The sequence below is a fragment of the Thamnophis elegans genome, chromosome 7 (assembly GCF_009769535.1).
Source record: "Thamnophis elegans isolate rThaEle1 chromosome 7, rThaEle1.pri, whole genome shotgun sequence".
Lineage (NCBI taxonomy): Eukaryota > Metazoa > Chordata > Lepidosauria > Squamata > Colubridae > Thamnophis > Thamnophis elegans.
The window spans coordinates 26,541,445-26,566,216 of record NC_045547.1 but is presented as its reverse complement, the minus strand read 5'-3'; the positions used below and the strand labels follow the sequence as shown (position 1 = coordinate 26,566,216).

The window sequence follows — 24,772 nt, the reverse complement described above, 5'->3', positions numbered from 1 at the left end:
TGCGGGGGGGGAGGGGCGCAGCGTGGCCGTTTCGGGGGAACTTGGGGAGCTTCGCCGTTCCGAGAGGCCGAGGGAGGCTCCGCTGCGGGAGGGAGGGGAGGGCGCCCGCCCGCCGCCGCCGGCTCCCTTCGCCCAGCCTGGCACCACAGTAGCTCTCCAGGGCTGCCATTTTGTCGCCGAAGCGAAGGCGCGCACTTGGCCTGGCGGCCGCTCGGGCTGAAAGGACGCGGAGCCTCGTGCTTCCCATGGAGGGGAGGGGGCAGGCGGCCGACCTCCCGTGTCGCCAGGCGGTTCGCTGACCCTTCCGAGAGGCGAAGGCTTCGGTGCGCCAGGCCCCCCGCCCAGCCCCGAATGCCAAGCCGACTGCGGCTCCTTCGACCCGCCTAGTGAAGCGCCCGTTGCCGCCCCCCGACCGAGTCTGCTTCTTCCCGTTTTATAGCTGTGTATTCTACTCCTTGTGAAGAGTCAAATATGGTGTCAAGATGCGTATTCTGTAAACTCTGAGAATGCTCCATACTTCATGGAGGGATATGAGTTCCTTGAATGTGTTGCATGGAGTCTTGCGGATACAGGCTCAAAAGGAAATAGAGAAATTCGGCTATTTAGAACTTACTCAGAATGTTCACCTAAGAATAACGCAGGTTTATGCCAAATTTTCATGTACTACTCTTGAGAATTTTGTCAAATCAGATTTTACTTTTTAAAACATTAAAATAGCTTAAAAGAAGCAACCTAGTTAATATTCAATAAAATTTTACATTGACATTTTTCCTGGTATTCTTTATATTTATTAGGTTGGACATTGTAGGAATATTTTTGCAATAATAGGAAAAAAATGCAAACGATTTAAAAGAAATCTGGTGAAATCAGTAGGAAATTGAAATTATGAACACAGTTTTAATGTAAATTTTGCTGAAAACATTAAGAGGATTGCTCTCAGAACTAAAGTTGTAAGTTACGGGGGCCATGATCGCTGCAGCAGCTGGGGGACATGATCGCTGCAGCGGCCGGGGGACATGATCGCTGCAGCGCAAAGGCTCCTGGGCCGTGCGCAAAAGCTCCTGGGCCGTGCGCAAAGGCTCCAGGGAAGAGAGCCCCGCGCAGGTACGCACGTGTGGCCCAAAGCTGACGTGTACCTGCGACCCTGCAGACGTCTCCCCAGTCTCCCTGCGGCTCTACAGAAAATGCCTCGCTCAGCACTGGCTGGTGGCCCGCTGAGCGCGCGCGAACAAGGGCCCCCCCCCTGCGCGCGCTCAGCGGGCCATGGTAAAATTATCAAAGGCTGACTGGTCCGTGGCGATAAAAAGGTTGGGGACCACTGCATTAGATAACATATATAAGTATAAACAAGATTTTGAATACATGAAATGGAGCATAGGGACCATAAGTACGTTAGTGTGCTTATGCATAACCCTTACAGATCTCTTAGGAATGGGATGAGGTCGACAGTAAACAGTCTAAGGTTGAAGTTTTGGGGGTTTGAGGAAGAAACCACAGTGTCAGGTAGAGCATTCCAGGCATTGCCCACTCTGTTGCTGAAGTCATATTTTCTGCAATCGAGTTTGCAGCAGTTTACCTTGAGTTTGAAATGAACATCCCAGAAGTGCAATGGTGGTTTCTGGAAGAGAAATAACTTCCCCAAGAATTGAAATGATAAATGTAGGGCTGTAATGAAAATTTCAGAAATAAAAAAAAAACCACTGAAATAGAGAAAAGCGCCTGTGACTGGAATTATTAGGGATAAAACTGCAGCCATTAGTGATCGAAGCCCATAATTTTATTCCCAGGGTCCATTATTCTACTTTCGACAGCCACATTTCAGTCTTAAGGTTGGGTTTTGTTTTGATTTTTTCTCCCTCACGTCCAGTAGCAGGAGCTGCCAGTCCAATCCAAAAAGCCTGTGCTATTACCAAACAGCTGCCCTTGGGAAGCTTGATTGTTGATAAAGTAGCCACCATAGGGATCATGATAGACTTACATCATCTATTTATTGGTAGGCAAATTAATGCTTCCCATTTCTCCATCAATTTCTTCTGTTGCTTTCTATATACAAATAAACATGTATTCAATACAATACAATAGCAGAGTTGGAAGGGACCTTGGAGGCCTTCTAGTCCAACCCCCTGCCTAGGCAGAAAACCCTATACCATTTCAGACAAATGGCTATCCAACATATTCTTAAAGACTAAAGATTCATACAGCAGTGTCTCGAGTGAGGAGCAGTGGTGGGATTCATTTTTTTTTACTACCCGTTCTGTGGGCGTGGCTTGATGGGCATGGCGTGGCAGGGGAAGGATACTGTAAAATCTCCATTCCTACCTGACTCCAAGGGAAGGATACTGCAAGATCCCCATTTCTTACCGATCAGCTGGGACTCGGGAGGCAGAGAATAGATGGCGGCGGGGCCAATCAGAGGTGATATTTACAGGTCCTCTGAACTACTTAAAATTTCCACTACCGGTTCTCCAGAACTGGTCAGAACCTGCTGAATCCCACCTCTGGTGAGGTTATAATAATTGACTGAGTCTGATGAAAACAGCATCCCACTGTAAAAACACAAACCTCACCTCTTTTGTATGTGAATTGTATCTTTGCACACAAATCCAAAAGGGATAGAATTCACGGCTCAACTACACAAGCTTTTTGATTAAAGTGGCTGAAACCAATGAATGTCCATGCATCTAGAAATGCATGCCATAATAACAGCCACCAAATAATTTTATTTTCTAAGGTTGCCTATATAGACCACAAGTACATTATTGGAAATAAAGATGATGCTAGATGTCTGGAGTTTGCTCTGCAGCGTGTTATTTATTCCATTTATTTTCTAAATTGAAAGACTAAGAGAGAAAAAAGTTAGCTGGGGTAGAAAGTCAGAAGCACAAGAAAAAAGTCTAGAGACACTAGTTGACTTATCGTTATTCTAGATCAGTAGTATCAAATTCGATTCCATTGAGGGCCGCATCAGGGTTGTGTTTGACCTTGGGGGGGGTGGATGGGGTGGGTTGCAGCTCGACATCACTCGTGTGATCAAATGCCATTTTTGCTAGTAGTTTGTTTTGCTAGCACTCTGCCAGGAAAAATGGAGCTCAGGAGCGTTACTCAAGCACCATTTTTGCTGGCAGAGGGCTGCAGGAGTCCGTCACAGCCGAAAATGGAGCCTGGGAGGCTCCTCACAAGTTCCACTTTTCCTGGCAGAGGCACTGCAGCCGATCCTTCGCTGTTTCCAGGTGGCAAGGCGGGCCAGATCTAAGCACCTCGCAGGCTGGATGTGGCTCTCAGGCCTTGATTTTGACACCCCTGTTCTAGATTGACCACTGTCCAAAAATGGATTTCAAGGAACATCACACTGAAATTTAGAAATAGTAAATGTACAACCAACCAAGGATATGAGAATTTCTGTCAGTAATGAAACACTTAAAAATATTTCAATCCAACACTAGAAGAAATATAACATACCTATAATATAATATACCTTTGAAAGGTATTATAATGTAGCGGTCACTACCATAAAAGGCTCTTTTCCACTATTGCTGGTCAAACCCATAATCTGATAATCTTAATACATGACCTGGTAGAAAAGAAGATGCTTCAAGATTGTATTTAGAGGTACCTGCTACCACTGAGAAGTAGCTTCATGAGTAAATATGGTTCAGATGGTAAACTAAAGATACTGTGTTTAAGACAGGGTCTTATTTTCTTTTGACCCCCAAAATAAGCACTTGGCCTTATTTTCTGGGAGGTTTTATTATTTTTGAGGTGCGGGAGGTGGCGAACATGGTCATCTCATGGCTGCTGCTGTGTTGCAATGTTTTTTGAAGAGGGCTTATTTTCAGAGGAGAATTATTTTAGCACATCGGCTCAAAAGCCCGATTGGGCTTAATATCTGGGGAGGTCTTATTTTCGGGGAAACAGGGTAACATTGTGTGAAAGGAGCATACTGATGGTATTTTATTTTTGTCTCAACTTTTATGAAAAGAGGTAAGATGAAACTATATATGATGATTTTATAACCCTTTAATTATGTTTCCTCAAGAATTTTAAAAATTGAAATGTAGTGGAGATGGATAAAATTTTATTTGATATTATTTCTGCAATCCTATTATAATATGGCAACTCAAAGACTTGCTTTAGAATAAAGTTCAGCAATAGAAACAATATGTATTTGTACTCATATATTCACTTTAAATAGTTATAAACAAGTTCTTAGTCTGAGATGGTGAAAAAGAATTTCCATTTCAAGTGTTTATTTTGCATTTTAAGAAAACATTATTTCATCCATAGCAATCTGCTACTGGAAAAATGAGTGGCATGTTTCCCTCACACTGAGAAAAATATTTATATGATTTAAAGTTAGGTAATCATTCATACACTAAATATAAAGTTTCTTGGTCACCCTGAGTGACTAAAGTAAAGTGTTTAAAACTAAGCTTGGAAAAGCCCTGTCATATGTATCTTCATACGCTCTTCCAAGTAGCATACTTGGTTTCCAGCAATTACTATACTCAATGCAATTTATAAAGAGGTTTTCTTCATGTATTTTTGCTTTATTTCTCTCTGCAACTATAAAATAGGAATAGAATCACATCAAAGGGAATTGTATTGTATTGCCCTGGAAAAACAATGGAAACTGTTAAAATCATTAGATCATTACCTAGGACAGTGATGGCTAACCTTTTTGCTTTCGCATGCCAAAAGCGGGAAGAGCACGGGGGGTCATGCGCGGGGGTGCCCACATCCATAATTCTATGTGCATGAACCCACCCACCCCGCACATGTACACATGACACCCATGCATATACACACACAACCCTCCCCCCCCCCCGCTTTTGGTGCACGATGCACCCAATTTTCACCCTCTCCAGGTTTCAGAGGCTTTCTAGGAGCCTCGGGAAGGGCAAAAATGGGTTCACCCTGCCTTCTCCCCCGGAGGCCCTCCGGAAGCTTCAGGAGGCTTCCCTAAAGCCTCCAGAGGGAGAAAAATGGCCTTATGGGCAACCCGGATGTCCGTTCCCAAACTTCCGGTTTGTGCATTGGGTTGTTTTTCGCCCTCTAGATGCTTCAGGGAAGCCTCTGGAAGGCGAAAAACAGCCAAAAATGAAGGCCGAAGTCAGCTGGAGGGCAACACCTCGCATGCCCTAACAAATGGATCCATAGATTCATCATCACGGACCTAGAATTTCAAATTTCCGAACTTTCAGAACTTTAGAAGACTAAGTTACTTCCAGGGCTTAGACTTGCTTTCTTCTACTTTAAGAGTGCATGCACACTGGACCAGTTGGCCAGCATGCATACACGCAATGGAACCTGGAAGATCAGCTGACTGCTGTGCACATGCACTCCGGCACATACACACATGCTCCAGTTTTAACACTCAGTGCCAGAAAGTTTAACCATCACTGGTATAGCGTGTTCATTGACATTATGTTAACATATATTAGTTTATGGTACTTTTCCAAAATATTTATGTATGCTGATTTCAGATATCCTACATCTCAACATTGATATCCTTTGATCTGTAGCTGTCAAGTGTTTCAGCTGATACACACATAAAACTGACTTTATTTTAATTATGTACACTGATTGGCACTAGCCACGGAATCATATGATCCTTTCACTTTAGCTTGTCTCTATCCCTGCAGCAAATGTCTCTTTTATTGTTTGTTCTGATATCTTCCTCTAGTTTAATATTAGTTTTAAATCCTAGCCAAACTGAAATGCCATGGTTAGCTGTGAACACATTTAAACACTGAATTGAAGCTAAGGTATGAGTGGAGATATTGCTTCAAGGATAAGAAGATGAGATTGCAAACAAATCCATCCTAATTATAATTATTTCTCTGCTATTGGTTTGATTAATGTTCACTTACTGTATATTTTTGCTACAAACAATATTTTATGGTGAATAGATTATATCATTTCATCTATCCTGTATATTTCTCCAGAAATTAAAAATCATGTTAACTGTGGTCACAAAAAGTTACCATTATCCCCGTATCGATTCTAAAACACTGATTTCCTAATATGGGAAAGTTCAGCAAAAAAATGTACACCACAACTGTTTCAGCAATTCATGCCAACCAACTTTATCTTGTATCCATACTGTTTTGGGAGGACATAACATACCATAATCACACCTGGAAGCAAAGCTTTCCACTGAAGAGATTTCACTTTCTAAATCAGTTTGGAATCTGTCTAAGTATTATGCTAGAGGGCACTGTGTTGCAAGAGACTGGCCTTGGGGGGATTTTCTGAAAAGAAGAAATGTTCACTACTTGGAACAATTAAAATTTCTGCTTGTCTGGGTGGGGTTCTCAGTTACTCATAATGTCTGTTTTTGCTAAATTCCAGATCAGATTGTCCCTAAGCCACCTGTCATAACCTCACCAGTTCTGTTTAGATGGATTTTTCTGACTCCAGTTCATAGTGCGGAAGACCTGAAATCAATTCATAGTGTGGAAAACCTGAAATTAGTTCCCCAAAAGATGAATTTACTCGCCTTAGCATATAGCAGGGGTGTCCAAACTTAGGAACTTTAAGACTTGTGGACTTCAACTCCCAGAATTCTGTCTTAAAGTCTTAAAGTTCCTAAGTTTGGACACCCCTGGCATACAAGATACTATTATACAATTTTAAATTGGGATTTCAAAAATATCACAGGAGTTCTGGGATTTAAAAAAAAGTACAATGTTTAATGGATTGTTTGTTTGTTTGTTTGTTTATGTAAGGAACCCACCTCTTTGCCAAAGTACAGATGTTTTATCATGTCTGGTGGTGTCTTTGGAGACAATTTTTACCTATCTGTTTTTTTTTTATCACGGCTGCTCTCTTTCCATTTTTCTACATCGGTGCATAGCGGCATCTTTTTATTTCCATCATGTGTCTCATATCACACAGAATTATCATGTTGACAGGGATTTCCTGGAGGTATCAGGCATTGTCATATCTATTTGAAATCTACATGCTTTGTGGCAGGGGTGTCAAACCTGCATCATCGTGGAGTCATCACGCGACATATTGTGACTTCCCCCCCCCTTCACTAAACCGGACATGGGCATGGCCAGCACGTGATGCATCTGGCTGTGAGTTTGACACCCCTGCTTTCTGGGATATATCCTTTAGTAAAGATTAGTCAGAAAGGAGATGCTACTGGTGGTAGGGAAACAATGGGGAATCCCGGAAAGGCAAAGAAACCCAATTCATTTATATTTAAATAAATAGTGTATATATGAAGAAACATATGATGTAAATTAATGACTGCATACTGTATTATATTTTACAGTGTATTACCAAATTCATATCCTGTCCTTTAGAACTGGTTCCAGCTCCCTCCCCCCGCCCGTCCACACCACGCTTGCCCCGCCCGCCCCTCACTGATTGGCTGACTCACCCATTGCCCTGCCCACCTCTAAGAGTCCTATCTAAACCTTAAAGTCTTAAAACTGTCATGTTTGACAGACTTCCTGAGCCAACATGACTGGAGGAGGAATTCTGGGAGTTGAAGTCCACAAGTCTTAAAGCTGTCAAGTTTGAACACCCCTGGGGTTTTTTCTAAAGGGTTAGGGATGCAAGGGTCGTGTAACTTGACAACTTTAAGACTTGTGTGCTTCAAATGTTCTGAGCCAACATTTTGGTTGCTAAACAAGACCATTGTTAAGTGAGTTTCACCGCATTTTACAAGTTGGCCATGCCCACCCAGTCACATGACTGCCAGGCCACTCCCACCCGGTCACATGGTGGCAAGCCACTCCCACCCAGTCACATAGCCAGCAAGCTACTCCCACAAAGCAGGCCACACCTACAGAAAAGGTTCTAAAAATTTTGAAACCCACCACTGCTCTGTACTGATATTCTTCATAAATTATGCTCTGGAAGAAAATTGCTTCTATGGCTAATTCTCACTCTTCTACTAACTTATAAAATTTCAACCATCTCTCAACTTCTGTGAAGTTAAACAAGCAATGAGTCATTTTCTAATCTACATGTCAGAAGCAGGTGAAATTCCACAAGTGTCTAGTATTACATATAAATTATATTCACATAATCCTTTATTTCTAACATTTCCATATCAGCTACAGTATGACACATAGCTTACAAAAATAATACTCTTCCCTTCTGATGGTATTAAAGGCATCGCTGCAATATATACAGTATTCTTGTTACTTGATCTGTAATAAAATCTCATTATCTCTTTGTTTTCAATCTTTGTATATTTGCATCGAGTAAAAACCCTTTTCTTCCTATAGATCTGCAATTGTTGGTCCTGAGTCCTGAGTCTTGTAGCCCATTTGGCACCAGATGTCCAGCAACTCCAGCACCTATTGTGGTCCTTGTTGACCTGGACAAAGACAGATCTAGTATGGGTTTCTGTAAATTATGTCTTACTATATTACTTATAGGACTGGGAGTGGTTCCTCTGATGAGACCCATCCAATATGCTTGAACTGCTTGACATGGTTTTGATCAGTGGTGAGATTCAAAAACTTTTACTATTGGTTCTGTGGGTCTGACTTGGTGAGCGTGGCGTGGCTTGGTGGGCATGGCAGGGGAAGGTTACTGCAAAATCCCAATTTCCTCCCAATCAGCTGGGACTCGGGAGGCAGAAAATAGTTGGGGGCGGGGTTAGTCAGAGGTGATATTTACTGGTTCTCCGAACTACTCAAAATTTCTGCTACCAGTTCTCCAGAACGTCCTTGTGAGGAGGTAGTCAAGTATTATTATTATCTTTATGGAGAGAGGCAAAGTTAATGGACCAAAAGAAATCTGGTTTCTCCTTTAAAAAAAATGTGATTCTGACATCCACACTATAAACTATAAACCTTTAAGGAAACATATATTCGATGTAAAATCTAATTTAGCTATATTTTTTCTGGTTTCAGTGGAATATTTCACTATCATTCTGTGAACAGGGAGAAATGGTCTAAAGCAGGAGTGTCAAACTTGATTTCATTGAGGGCCGCTTCAGGGTGGTGTTTGACCTTGGGGTACCAGAGTGGGTATGGCCAGGGTGGGCGTGGCCAGCTTGACATCACTCGTGTAGGGGACACCTGTGGTGGCCCAAGCAATCTGCCAGTGAAAATGAGCATCTGCGCTCCATTTCTGGATGTGATGGCCTCCTACAACCCTCTGCCAGCAAAAACAGAAGTCAGGAGAACCGCAGGTGGCCCTCTCAACCTCTTTTTTTTCTGGCAGAGGCACCGAGGGCCAGTTCTTTGCTCTTTTCATGTAGCCCCTGCAGGCTGGATCTAGGCCCCAGGCCTTGCTTTGACACCCTGGTCTAAAGATTATAAGTGGTGAACATGTGCATCAGCTATTAAATGAGTTACAGAAAACTGTTGAGCTATTTGGAATTGTCTAGTGTGACAATTGGGCAAATAGAGGAAAGGGAAGAGAAGGAACTGGCATATTTGGGTTTCTAACAGCTTGGTAGCCTGGAAATGAACATTAGGATTAGAGCTGTGTGCCATATAATTTAATTACTCTCTCCATTATGCTGCATCTACATGTAAATATCTACACACTTCCCAAAGTAATGTTAATTTCTGAACTAATCAGGGAGCTGGCCATATCACTCTCCCTTTTATTTATTTTCTTCATGTTTATTTTAATATTGGAAGAGCTAGTTTAATATTAAAGCATTCAAAATGCATTAAAGACTTCAGTGATTTATTTATTATGAAACAAACAGATTTCAGATAAATCAGAAACCGTACTTCAGAAAGGCTATGAAAAATAGAATTCCTGGAGGCTTTGTGTCTGGAATAAACAAGGGATAGGGTGGTTAAAAGTTGATGGTTTGTTTTCCTTTTCATTACTTTGTGTGAATAACCTTTGCCTTACAAATCTCTTGAAATTAAAATGCCTGAAATGCTTCTTTTTTAAAAAGAACTTCCAAACAACTCATTGACATTGGATTTGCTGATGAAATTTATGAGAAGGCATAGCTTCAGTTGAAGTTATATCTTACAAAAATATCTTGAAAGAAATGTTGTCTCCTGTGTTATGAAGAAAAAGGTTTCAAAGACTTTTGAAGGAGCAGAAGTATCTTCCATAATATATACAGTATGTGACATAGATAGATGATAGATAGATAGGTGATAGATAGATGAGAGAGAGAGAGAGAGAGAGAGAGAGAGAGAGAGAGAGAGAGAGAGAGAGAGAGAGAATATTATAAACTTATTGTTATAAGATCAAAATATACATATCCAAGCTGGGAAATAGAAGGCTAAGGGTACTTTAATGCCAGTTATTTTTTAGCTACTTCAGAATCATCTGCCAACCTGATCAATATGATAGTGACATCTGATAGCTGAGTAAATTTGCTTTTCATTCTATACCATTTTATTGGAAACAGGGATGTGCAAAGCCAACCTATGCACTAAATACCTGGCTTGGAATGATTCATGTCTGAAGCAAGATATGCACAATGCAGATAGTTTAGTGTATGCATGGTATGTAACAGAGCTGGTTAGTTTCAGGTAAAGTGTTTGGGGAGAACCAGGAAAAAAGCCAAGTATAGTAACAATTGAGGAAACAGAGGGAATGGAAGACGCTGAGAAGATCAAAGGAAAAGTGAGTTAGTGGAATACAGATAATGTCCATTTAACAACTAGCTCATATAGTTACCATTTACAAATATGATGCTAATAAATGTCAATAAAAGAAATTCTGACCCAGAATTTTGCACCCAAAATTCTGCACCTAACAACAATATATGCCAGAATAAGAATAATATTGGTTCACCTAAAACTAACCAAAACAGTGATTTTCACAGCATCTCTCTCTCTCTCGCTCGCTCCCTCCCTCCCTCCCTCCCTCCCTCCCCCCCCTCTCTCTCTCTCACACACACACCCACACACTTTCTTGCTCTCACTGTCTCTCTCGCTCTTTCTCTCTCTCCTTCACTGTATCCAACCAAATTGTACCCAAGTGTTGCAAATTAGTCGCCATTCATGCCAGAAAAGGTACCATGACACTTAGGAAAATCTCCAACTTTATGCAGCCTACATGAACACACCAATAAACATTTACATCTTAATGATCATTTTTTTCTGAACTAAATGTGGTTGCTAAACAAGGGCTACCTATGGAGTCTTACTGAATTATTACAATGGTTTTGGGTAGACACATTAGTATATTGTTAGTATGGTAGTAGCTGAAGATGGAAAATGAAGGCATTGGCAAGTGGGATACTGGAACATCAGTGACAGTTGATTGGAGGGAGGAAAGGCATTGGGAAGATCAAGAATAAGTGAGGCAGTGAGAAATGGCAAACTAGGATCTACTTGAGGGAAAGCAGAAAGAGAACTGTGTGCAATTAGCCACATTTTTTCTCTCTGTTCAGAGTGTTACATTCACAGCAATTGAAGTATGCTATATTTTGCTTCTGGAAAACCATGACTTTTTCAAAATGATTTGACAGAAAAATTAGAACATGGTGGCTATATGTTATTGTACTTTTTATTGGGCAGGAAAGAAACAATGAGCACTGGTTTCTTGTGGTGTTCTTTGTGTTTCAAGAGAGGTTGGTTTCAAACTAAGGAACTGAAGAATATACCAGGGGTGTCAAACTGGCGGCCCATGGGCCAGATGTATCATGTACATGCCACACCCACTCCAGCTTCCATGAATGGGGAAAACATCACAAAACGTCACGTGACAGCAACGTGCTATTGTGAGTTTGATACCCGTGATATAGCCCATAGTAGTGTGGAAGTATCTAGAGAGAATGAAGTTGATTACCCACAAAGCATAATGGAGTAAAACAATGAACAAGAGTTCAGTAATATGTTGCAGACCCCTTTTATCCAGAAAGAAGATTCAATTTCAGTTTCATGAGCCAGATGTTTTCCAGTTTAAAAGATAGCATTGCCCAGTTGCAAAACAGCTAATAACTTTTTAGTAACTGGAGAAAAATATTCCTTTCTTCTCCCCTTTTCTCTTTTTGTTTCTTTGCTTATTTTTTCAAACTGTAGTATAATTATTTAATACGCCTTCTATGAATATTCATGAACGTAGTATTACATTGCTATATATTTTTGCTTTTGTATTTTGATATAAAAAGTGCACAAAATGGCTGTTTCAATTTAGATCTCTAGTCAATATAACCCTGAGGATAATATATTATGCCTAATATTTTTCAGACAGAGATTTCTAGCATATAGCTGAGCATCTGTTTCCTCATCATTGTGGAATTTCCCTTCCCCATCCCCCTTACATTTTTCAAATACAGTATAGAGTAATGACAAGAGGATAGCAGATATACAGCCTGAAGCAAATATCACATCACTCAAAATTTTTCCTGTTTCTCTCGCATTAAATCTATACAATGATCAAGAGGAAACTGAAACAACTTCCCGTGATCTTTGCCTTGCCAAATATTCTACATTAATGCCAAATTTAAAAGAGAATCCACTGCTATAGGTGAAATCCTTCATTAAAATTTAGCGTAAAATGTAAGTAGATTCCCAAACCATAGCTAGGGAAGTTAAGAGGTAAATGGGACAGGTAGCTTGTATGCAGGGCCACTTTTGGTGTTATATTGAATGCTTACTAGAACAGAAAGACCAAACATGCATAGAATAGAATAGAATAGAATAGAATAGAATAGAATAGAATAGAATAGAATAGAATAGAATAGGCCAAGTGTGATTGGACACACCAGGAATTTGTATTCAGTGCATAAACTCTCAGTGTACATAAAAATACATCAATCAAGAATCATAAGATACAACACTTAGTGATAGTTATAGGATACTAAATAAGCAATCAAATCATACTAGGAAACTAAACAAACACAAGCAACAAGGTTATAGTCATAAGTAGGAGGAGATAGGTAATAGGAAGGATAAGAAGAATAATAGTAACACAGTCTTAGTAATAGTTTGGAAGGATAAGAAGAATAATAGTAACACAGTCTTAGTAATAGTTTGGGTTCATGGACAAATGCGCGCCCGACAAATGCACGCCCGACAAATGCATGCCCGGCAAAACCGCAACATCAAAATTGCGCCCACAAAAGCATGCCGACAAATGCGTGCCGACAAAAGCACGCCATCAACAAACAACATAGTGGGATGCGAAAACAACGTTATAACCCTAACCCTAATCGCGCTTTTGTCAGCGCGCTTTTGTCGGTGCACATTTGTTGGTGCACTTTTGTCGGGTGCGCATTTGTCAGGTCACGATAGTTTGACAGTGTTGTGGGAATTAGTTCTTTAGTAGAGTGATGGCATGTGGGAAAAAACTGTCCTTGTGTCTAGTTGTTCTGATGTGCAGTGCTCTATATGGCACTTGTTTTGAGGGTAGAAGTTGAACAATTTATGTCCAGGATGTGAGGAGGCTGTAGATATTTTCATAGCCCTCTATTAATAAAATAAAATATATTAACGTTATGCTTATAAATTAAAAGCAGGAAACTCCTGGAATAAAAATATGCTTTTATTATCACTTCAGCAAATGTTTCTAACACAGTGTTATAACTGATTTTTTTTTCCAGTGTGAGGCCATGGAGGAATAAATGTATTTATTGTCATATTTGCATTACCTAAATGTACTTTTGATAGGTGAACTGCCACAGAACATCGTTAGAACTGATGTATCATGCTTGTACTTCTTGAAAACCCACGTGTTTAATATTTATCATCTGAAGAGTTGGCTAGTCATATTCCACGAATGTTTTGAAAGGCATGGCGGATGGTGTACTCTTTAGTGAAAAAAACAGTGCTATGAGAAGCACTGAACTTGCAGTGCTCACAGCTCTTCTAATGAGACTTCCTTCTATGGGATGCTTTTTCTTCTTCTTTGCTACCACAAACCATTCCATTTTCCTCAAGACTATGATGGCTGGAAATGATGGAATTGACATTCAATACATCTGTATGTCACAGGTTAGAGAAGAGTGAATTAAATTTGTGAAGTGATACATAGGACTACAAGAATGAGACAGAGCAGTAGTTCATATATGTTAGTGTGAAGACAGCAGCACTGAGGTATTGTGGACACAACTTTTGCCACCATGTGATCTTTGCTGCTCACACCAAATTTGCCTGGTATTTGCCATCCATCTCTCAAGGACAATTCATTATTCAGCGCAATATATATGCTTGTATGTATGTATTTATTAAATTTCTATACAGCCCAGCTCACCTAAGTAACTATGGGCAGTTTACAACAGCATGATAAAACAATATGAACACATAAATAAAATCACAGATTAAAAACAGAGTTAAAAGCAGTTAAAAATTATAAAGTAAAAGTAAAAATCAAAGTTAAAGCATTCCAAAGGCTATAAAGTTCAAGTCACCAGCCAACCCATGGTTGTTTAACATTCTTAGGCTAATTGGTGGAGCCAAATCTTGGCACTCTTCTGGAAAACCATGGCTTCAGTATGCAGAACAGGCAGGCGAAAGGACAGTATCTTTTAAGTACCTCAAGCAAAAACAAATCTTGACCAGTTCTTCTTCTGTCCGGTTTTCACAAGACTATGTGAAGTCAGGTTCACAAACAAGTTCACCACAGAGTGTCAGAGACTGTGTTTGTGAGACTTTGTTTGGGCATCAAATCCCATTCATATCATACCAAGCATTATGTTTGAGATATCATTCCATTAATTATTTTCTTTTCAGGCCAGATTTGCATTTTGGGGGGCAGTTTAGGTACTAATGCTGTACAAATAATAAATTTAGAATTATCTGGTTAGGCAATAGTTTCCATATCCCAGCCTGAAAAACACAGACTATAAGACAAGCAATGTAGCAAACAACTTTCCCTTCCAATAGTCTCCTGCCAACTCTCAGCCTTGGCCACCTGAAGCAACTTCATTACTCTGCCTGACTCTAGTTGCTTGAATTCCTTTTGACTAGTCATGCTAGGAACTGACAGGCAAAACATAAGTTTTAACTCTGAATCACAGGCAATAAATTATTGCAAAATATTTAAAAATGATCTGGTTCATTTCTATTTTGGTCAAGTTTATTCCACTATATCAGCACTTTATTCTCTCTTTCATCTGAAAATATCTGTCACGTCTACAAGATAAAGTATCTATGATACTATTCTTGTATTTAGAGAAAAACAAGTGCAGTAAGTTTATTATATTTTAATTTGGTCTTTATAGGAAGCAATGTGATTTGGAGATCTTGCCATGGTTAGTTCTTAGAAGACTTTTAATCCGGTTCCGGAATCAGTTCCATTTCGATAATTTGTCCTACCAGGCTATGGTTGTATGGAAATTTTTTGGAAGAAATGCTTCAGATTTTTTAAATAATAATAACAACAACAACAACAACAGCAGCAGCAGTAAAATCATAGATCAGCTAATCAGAAGATATAGATTGGATACAAGAAACATGAATGAAGCTGTAGAGATTGTAAAACAGTAGATAACAGCAACAGCTAGAAAAATTGAAAGATATGAGGCACCAATCATCCAATATAAACAAAATCAGCAATTTCGATCAGACCAACGGCGTTTTTATCAAAGTCTTAATGTGAATGATGACACCAAAAGTGAAAAACCAGAAAAGCAGGCCACAGTTGAATTCTGGAAAGAATTGTGGGAAAATGCAAAGGACTACAGTAAGGAAGCAAAGTGGATACATGACTTTGAGAAAAGCATTGGCAACGAACAACTGAGATGAGTTTGAGTTTGAGTTTATTGACATTTGTATGCCGCCCACTCCCTTGCGACTCTGGGCGGCTTACAGGCAAGATAAAGAAACATATATAAAAATTAAAATAAGAATACAAAGGTTAAAATTTCACACCATACATACTGTTAGAGTGGGGCTGGATACTGATCAAAAGCCCCAGGTCTGCCGGAACAGCCAGGTCTTAGTAGCTTTACGGAAGGCCGGAAGAGTAGTAAGGGTCCGGATTTCTACGGAAAAATCGTTCCATAGGGCCAGAGCAGCTACAGAGAAGGCCCTCCCCCAGGGAGCCGCCAACTGACATTGACTGGCTGACGGCACCCGGAGGAGGGCCAATCTGTGTGACCCATTGGTCATTGGGAGGTAAATGGCAGGAGGCGGTCTCTCAGGTAGCCAGGTCCTAAACCATGTAGGGCTTTAAAAGTAATGACTAGCACCTTGAAGCATGTCTGGAGACCAATGGGGAGCCAGTGCAGCTCGCAGAGGATAGGTGTAACATGGGTGTATCTAGGTATACCCAATATCACTTCCCTGGCTGCATTCTGGACCAACTGCAGTCTTCGAACACTCTTCAGGGGCAGCCCCATGTAGAGCGCGTTACAGTAATCCAGTCTTGAGGTGACAAGGGCGTGAGTGACCATCCGAAGGGCCTCCCGGTCCAGATAGGGCCGCAGCTGGTGCACCAGGCGAACCTGGGCAAAGGCCCCCCTGGTCACAGCCGACAGATGATGTTCTAACGTCAGCTGCGGATCCAGGGGGACACCCAAATTGCGGACCCTCTCTGAGGGGTGTATAATTTCACCCCACAGGCTAAGAGGGTGCATCAATAGCCACTCGGTCTTGTCGGGATTGAGTCCAAGCTTGTTCACTCCCATCCAGACCCTGACAGCCTCCAGGCAGAACATCTATTAATCAAAGTAAAGAACAAAAATCTATTGAAGGTCCAACAGACGAAACAAGAATACAGAAAAGATGTGATAAAATCAAGAATGGAGAGTTGGCAGAACAAAGCATTGCATGGCCAATTTCTGGAAAAAATAAAAGGTAAAGTGGAAAGTGAAAAAACTTGGTTATGGTTAACAGCAGGTACATTAAAGAAAGAAACAGAGTCACTAATCCTGGCTGCTCAAGAACAAGCTATCCGCACAAATGCCATTAAGGCCAAAATCGAAAAATCCTCTGATGATGCCAAATGCAGACTTTGCAAAGAAGCTGATGAAACTGTTGATCACATACTCAGCTGCTGTAAAAAAATCGCGCAGACTGATTATAAATTGCGGCACAATTCAGTAGCACAAATGACCCATTGGAATTTGTGCAAAAATTATAATATTAAAACAGCAACAAACTGGTGGGAACATAAGCCTGAAAAAGTCACCGAAAATCAGATGGTCAAGATCTTGTGGGATTTTCGCATACAAACGGACAAAATACTGGCTCATAATACACCAGACATCACACTGGTTGAGAAAAATAAGGTTACAATCATAGATATTGCAATACCAGGTGATAGCAGGGTCCACGAGAAGGAATATGAAAAAATCGCGAAATACCAGACTTAAAAATTGAAATTCAATGATTATGGCACAAACCAGCAGTGGTAATTCCAGTAGTAATTGGCACACTGGATGCTATTCCAAAAGCACTGGAATTACATTTAAAACAGTTAAAAATTGACAAAATCACCATCAGTCAAATGCAAAAAGCAGCACTGCTTGGAACTGCACGCATATTACAAAAATACGTTATGACGTCCTAGGCCCCTGGGTGGGGCCCCACTAGTAATCAATGCCAAATCCGGCGAACCAACTGGCCGCTGTGATACAATTATGTTGTTGCAAATAATAATAATAATAATATCATCTTTATTACGGTCAAAGGCAAGCAACAGACATTACTTTTTACAATATATTGAAAAAAAAAGTACTGACATTAAAATATAAAAGTACTAACATTAAAAATACATATATGCTTTCAAACTGTTTGGGTCACTCCCTGGTTTATGTGGGTGAAAAGCCAGTAAGTGTGGGAGTAAATATAATGGTCCAGAAATTGTTAGGGATATGTCCAAATAATTGGTACAAGATGACAGCTATAATTCTGAGACCACAGAATTTTGCCACTGCATGCATGGTAGACAGGTTTGAGTCCTGGAAGAGAAAGCCTACATAAAAATTGACTGCCCTTCCTGGCAGACCTATAAACTTTTGCTTTTGCGCAGTGGCAGTAGCGTAGCCAATGAGGTTTATCCGAGGCTCGATTATTGCTAATTGAACATAAGTATAAAATTCCTCTGTTATTCATTGAAGCATGCTTATCTTTTGGATGGGCTTTTGCATGAGTGTGAAAAAGATGTGACTATTTTAATAAATCAAATTGTTAAAGCAGTATTTGAAGCAACTCCTAAAGCTGAAAAAGCCCACAGCTTTTTTTTTTTTTTTTCAAAAAAGTACTATAATGAGAGATGCTGGACATCCAAACTGCTTCTTCGAAATAATTTTGTAGGCACAGACCTATTTATTTGTCACTGAAAAGCTATATATCAGCTTAAATATATAAGATCCTGAAAAGACAAGCATGAGAAAAAAAGAAGCCATACTGAATTTTACCTACTGTAATAACCCAGTACAAATTTTCCTATCCTACTAAAGAGAATATGTAAAATTATTACCATATGAAGGAAGCATCCTTCTCTATAAGTGCAAATGCATCATATCAAAAAGCTTAAGGTTGTGAGCTGTTTCCATTTGGATGTCTATAACTATATTAGGACTTCCTGCCCACATGACTGCAGTTTTTTTTTAAAAAAAGAAGAAAAATGACAAGTATTTTTTCCTCCTGACTAGATCCATGTGTTGCTCAAGTTATTATGGGTGGAAAAAAGAGCTTCGTACATAAGAATACAATGAGTGGGAGTTTAGTTGTTTTAATACAGTGTCCTTCAGCATTCTTTTTCTCTTTGCTAATTTAGTAACATGTGATTGGGCTGTTCCGTTTCATACCAATTTTTTTTGGCTTTCAGCTCACCAAACTATGTGAATGACAACATCTGTGTGGGTGTTGATCAGAGATGATCCAAGACAAGCTTGCTTTATAACCAGTGCACCTAAATGTGAACATGAAGCGATTTCAGGAGCCATGAGGATGACTAGCTAGTTATTGAATAATCAAGGATTATGCAACTGGAATACAATGTTTGCACTGAAATTATATCCATCTAAAAAAATAGCATAGAGATTATTTATAGGTTTTGAGGGACAAAATCTGTAGAGCACATTCTTTAAAAGCAGAACATCCCACAGATTCAAACTTCTTCAAATGGGACATGAGCAGCCACTGCCAGTAAGATAAGGAAGATGTATCAAAGAGATGAGAGCCATGGTATATGGTTAAAGTATCAAGTTAGAAATCAGGAAACCATACATTCTAATTCCACCATGACCATGAAACCAGGTGGGTGACCTTGGGCTAATCATACTCCCTCATTCTCAGGAAGGAGGGAATGACAAACCGTTTCTGAAAAACCTTGCCAAGAAAGCAATAGATTTGTTTCTATAGAAAATCTTTTTCATTTCCAGATAACTATTTTGATAACTGTAATTACCTCAGCCAACTCTAAATATTCCTCACCCAATTCTAAATATTTTATGTCAGTAAAATAACTATAATATGTAAGAGCTGATCTGAAATAATGGAATATGCCATTTAGAAAGAATTGAAATTGGCCTGTTTTCTTTTGAAGCAGAAGAGGCAATTTTTGCCATTATGCCTATGGAATTAATTATTAGACTACTCACCATACAAAGATATAAAAATAATCATGATATGGAACAGCTGGAGATTCTATCATAGTTATATTTTTTACTTCTTGCCAACATTTCGAGCTAGGTCAAGATAGAAAGCAGACTTTGCAAAGATTATGGGGAAACTATAATTATCTACAACTAATAGGTGCTTGACAACAGTGCTTATTCCTTTGTCCAAAGTGTAATATTTATATAAAGAATTGTAGACGTGGTTAACAATGGTAATTAACATGGCTGCAAAGCACAATGTCATATGACCACACCATCTTATGATGGCAATTTTGAAAATTCCAGTTGTGGTCATTAGGTAAAACATCAAATAATCTCCATTTGCAACTTAGGCTTTCCTATTGGCTTTCCTATTGAGTTTGTTGGAAGCTGGTAGCAGAGGTCACAAATAGAATAGAACTCTTTATTGGCCAAGTGTGCTTAGACATGCAAGGAATTTGTTTCAGGTGCATAAGATCTCAATGTACATACAACAATAATGATAAATCATTAACATAGTCATTGTAAAATACATTCATCATAAAACATTAGATACAACACTTAGTGATAGTCATGTACACTAAATAAGCAATCAACATATATCATACTAGAATACTAAGTAAACAATATAAATCATAAGATACAAGCAACAAAGTTATAATCATAAGAAGATAAGGAGATAGGTAATAGGTAATGATGGTAATACTACCTTTTTTATATAGTTTGACAGTGTTGTGGGAATTAGTTGTTTAACAGAGTGATGTCATGGGGGGGGAACTGTCCTTGTGTCTAGTTGTTTTGACGTGCACTGCTGTATAACATCGTTTTGAGGGCAGAAGTTGAAACTGTTTATTTCAAGCATGTGAGGGATCTGTAGATATTTTCACAGCCCTCTTTCTGGCTCATGTAGTATATAGGTCCTCAACAGAAGGCAGGTTGGTGGCAATTGTTTTTTCTGCAGTTCTAATTACTTATTGAAGTCTGTGTTTGTCTTGATTGGTTGCAGTGCCAAACCAGACAGTTATAGAGGTGCAGATGACAGAATTCCTCTTTAGAATGGTGATCATATGACTGCAGGACAGGGCAATTATTATAAATTGCAAGTCAGTTGACAATTGGAATTGTCGTTGGAATCATGTGATTGCAAGAATGTTATGATGACTGCAACTTTCTCAAACCATTTGAAACTTTGAATGGTCACTGGACAATTAACTTCATTGAGGACTACCTATATATGCTTTCTAAAAGACCTAGCTGAATGCATTTTTCTCCTAAACAGACAAGATAGTGCCTTACAAAAGCTGACCAGACTAGTAACTTAATCAAATGTGTGTGTCAAAGCCTTCCAATCTGCCTAAGACATTTAGTTTTCTTTTCTTTTTCTACAATCTTTTGACTGCTATTCGTTTCACATTCTATTCTGTCTAATAGCATGGCTGCCTCTGCACAATTATGGTATAATTCCATCTTGTACAGAGAAGAAGTACATGTCTCATGACATGTTTATATTTTATTTAGTGTCAAAAAGCCTTCTCTATATGGGAACATATAACTGTAACTAGCATGGTTGTGTAAGTAGATAGAAAATTAGCTGACTAAGCTGGAGAGAATGCTGGAAAGCCTTAAGATTAAGTCCATCTGGGACTATGTCATCATGGTGATCAGTTAATTATTATTCATTGGTCCCAAGGGTGGAAGTCTTGCATTAGTAATACAGTCATATAGAGGAAACTCTATTTATGGTTTTTCTTTCCTTGTCTAATCTATAAATTTAACAATAGGGCATTAACTTTAAAAAACAGTTTTTCACCATTGCTTGTAGTCTTTGGTGTGTTTGAAAATGATTTGCCCAGACTTTCCCTTAGTGTCTTGTAACTTGGAAGATTTCCACATGCCATAGTTTTCACCCCATTTCTATCTCCCTTTTAAACTACTTTATCATTTTGAAGCCAACCTTCAATATATTTTGCTTCTGATGACCTTGAAAAGGCAGAACATTTTAGTTTTCCTTTTAGATAGGGTAGCTGAAGCAGCAACATGATTCAAACCATGTTGGCTTTGCTCTTGAGATAACAAAATATTCTAACCTTCAGTGTACATAAAAAGAAACAGATGCCAAGAAAGCAAACACAGATATCCACATTTTCAATACAGGTTGTGTGCATTTGTGTGTGTCTGGATATTTCCATAAATAAATATACTAATGAGCAGTTGTTCATACAGAAGTCACCCTGATATAACAATCCTATTGTTTCTGTTCAAAAGTCTTTGCCAGCCATAATTTTGATGATCAGTCAGGTATTTTTTGCAACAGCTCAGACCTTGGCTGCATTGTAGAGCAGTGGTCTCCAACCTTGGCAACTTTAAGACTTGTGGACTTCAACTCTCAGAGTTCCTCAGCCAGCTTTGCTGGCTGAGGAACTCTGGGAATTGAAGTCCACAGGTCTTAAAGTTGCCAAGGTTGGAGACCACTGTTGTAGAGTATTTTGCTTGGGACTAAAGACAGCCAACTTTTTTCAGGCCTAACTAGATCTTCCTAATGTTACTCATGTAAAAAGTATTACACAGCAATTTTAGCCCTCAATAGATTTTTTTTCTATGTGTGTGAACAAAAAGAAAACAAAAGAAGAAAAATAGCTGTGGAAAATTACAAGAGTGTTGTAAGAGGAAGATTTTTATCCTGCTTTTATTATTATTTATATAAATAACTCAAAGTAGCAAACTTACCCAATACTCCTTCCTTCTTCTATTTTCCCCATGACAACAACCCTGTGAGGTGAGTTGGGCTGATGATGTCTAAATCCACATAAACCTATGTAAATGAGCAGGACAATTGCATAATTTAAAAAATATCGAGAAGAATATTATTTGACCGAAAATTGGATCACAGCTATATATTGGTTCAACACAGTAGTAGCAATTTATTACAATTGTTGACCAGCTCAAAAAACAAAAAGAAATCAAATTAAATAGAAACCATAATAATTATAAAACTGGTGTGGTCAAGTGTGATGTATTTTACAAGTAGTGAAACAACTTGTACTCTTAACCATGTTAAGAGAAATAAAATCACATTGATAACATAGAAATAACTGTAAATAAATTTGATCTCAGTGATATTGGTAATCTGAATATAGATTAGATATGCTATCATTTACTGTAACTGAGCATCTTTGCAATGGAAGCAGTACATAAAATGTGGTTAACGAGGTGTCCTTAGTGCTCTCTAAACAGTTGTTTTCTTGCAGACATTTCATTACCCAAACTAGATAACATTATCAATGCTAATAAAGTATCGCCAGAAAACAACCAAGCTCAAAGAGCACATTTCAACCTTACAAATATTATCCTACATTAATATTGATTATTTTTTCAGGACCGCCTTCACAAGTTCAAAATCTTTGTTCAAATGGGATATCCCATAATCTCCTCTCAGGAACAGTTGTTGCATTAAATCTTGCTAGGATTAGGGCTAGTCTGAATTTTGGAACTGTTATTTCACACAGATACATAGCCAGCCTGAAAAAATGGTGAATGATTGCCCAAGTAATATATCTGAGTAGGGCGGTCAGGTCTAAATTCTTGGCACTCAGTGAGAAATCATAGCACTTTCACCCTACAATGAAAAAAAGTCATTGCGTGAAACACTGTCCCTAAATACCTGAAACATTTAACCACAATGGGAAGGAATTTGGAAATTAATACATACATTTCACTGTTGCAGAGATTGTACATTTTTAAATATATATATATATATATTTACCTGAGAAGCCATCATAATTTGCTTCATGGCGATCAAGAATGCAAAACTCAAAGCTTGAAAACAAAGTTAACTTTTAAAGTATTCTTATCTAATCTTTGAATTCTGTGTAACTGGCTGTTTTTTGAAAGAAAAGATTTATTTCTGTGCAGTTTTAATTTTCTGGAATGAAAAATGTCCTCACAAAACAAGACCTGAGATTGGCATCTCTTAGTGGAATCTTTTTATCATGCCTAACACAGAAGCAGATATGAAATCCCTGTATAGAACACTCTGCCTGTGTTTACATCCTAACACCCTATCTTTTCTAATCCAGACTGCTTCTCACAATAATGTTATTTTATTGTCCTGTCAGGAGATGCATACGTGGCTGTTGGGAAATGAAGACTACTGCTTTGCCTGGTGCAGCTTTCAGAAACAGAAGGCCATTCCAAGGCCATAAATGGATTACCATTAATGAGGGCTCATACATTGTCCAGTAAATCTTCAAGTGCTTGTTTGTCTAGAGGGTGGAGATGAAATGCTTCTTGTATGTTATTGGAGGGTGGAACAGTGTGAAGAGAAGGTTAGTTATGATTTCAACACTGCATTAGGTGACATCAGTGTAAATTGAATGTCTTAAGAAGCAAGTCACTGACAGAAGGAACACTGGCCAGATCTTCACACACAGCAGTACATTTTCTTTATCCAATTACCCAAGGGTAGTGCTGGATAAATGTGTGATATAGAGGGGCCATAATATGTCACGGCATATTGTCAAAGACTGCCAATGCATCTAATCCAGGACAGTATTGCCTAAGCAAAATTTTTAATTGGGGTTTCCTTGCCACAAATATTGGAAGTCAACTAGCGTGAGGCACGTTCTATATTTTTCCAGTCTCCTATTCTTAATTCAACACAATGTAGAGCACGTAAAAATATCTGCTGCTTTCTTTTCCATTTGAAATTATTAGTTCATACTGCTAGGCAGCAATAACTCACTATCAGTTTACATGAGTAGTAGTCAGCTAACCAATATGACAGAGTGTTAGTTTTGAGCCGAGGTGGCGCAGTGGTTAAATGCAGCACTGCAGGCTACTTCAGCTGACTGCAGTTCTGCAGTTCAGCTGTTCAAATCTCACCGGCTCAAGGTTGACTCAGCCTTCCATCCTTCCGAGGTGGGTAAAATGAGGACCCGGTTGTTGGGGGGCAATATGCTGACTCTGTAAACCGCTTAGAGAGGGCTGAAAGCCCTATGAAGCGGTATATAAGTCTAACTGCTATTGCTATTGCTATTGTCATTTGCCATTGTTTTTGTTCATGTGGGTTAACCATGAGATGTCAAAACAAAGCTCCCAGAACTGAAATTATTTTTCTCGCCATTAAGAATGGGTCAAGCGATGGAGTTGCAGTTACGTTAGCTAGTTAAATAAGAAAAATCAGTCCCTCCTTCATATTCCAAGTCATTCCTCTGAGTAAGCAGTTTTTCTTTCGTGATAACTGAAATGAGTAACTTTCTCCTTATGTACTTATCTCAGTTCTATTCCATGGAACTCTACCTCTTTTGACTTTTATCTCATTTATCTTCT

The 24,772-nt window shown here is 39.1% G+C and overlaps 1 protein-coding gene and 1 pseudogene across 2 annotated transcripts in view; both read left to right on the top strand.

Annotated features, from left to right (window-relative positions):
* The window catches only part of SYN3 (synapsin III), a 178,712-nt gene that overhangs the window by 71,390 nt on the left and 82,550 nt on the right, over positions 1-24,772 (top strand). The window lies entirely within an intron of this gene.
* Positions 17,860-18,022, top strand: LOC116511914 (annotated as a pseudogene).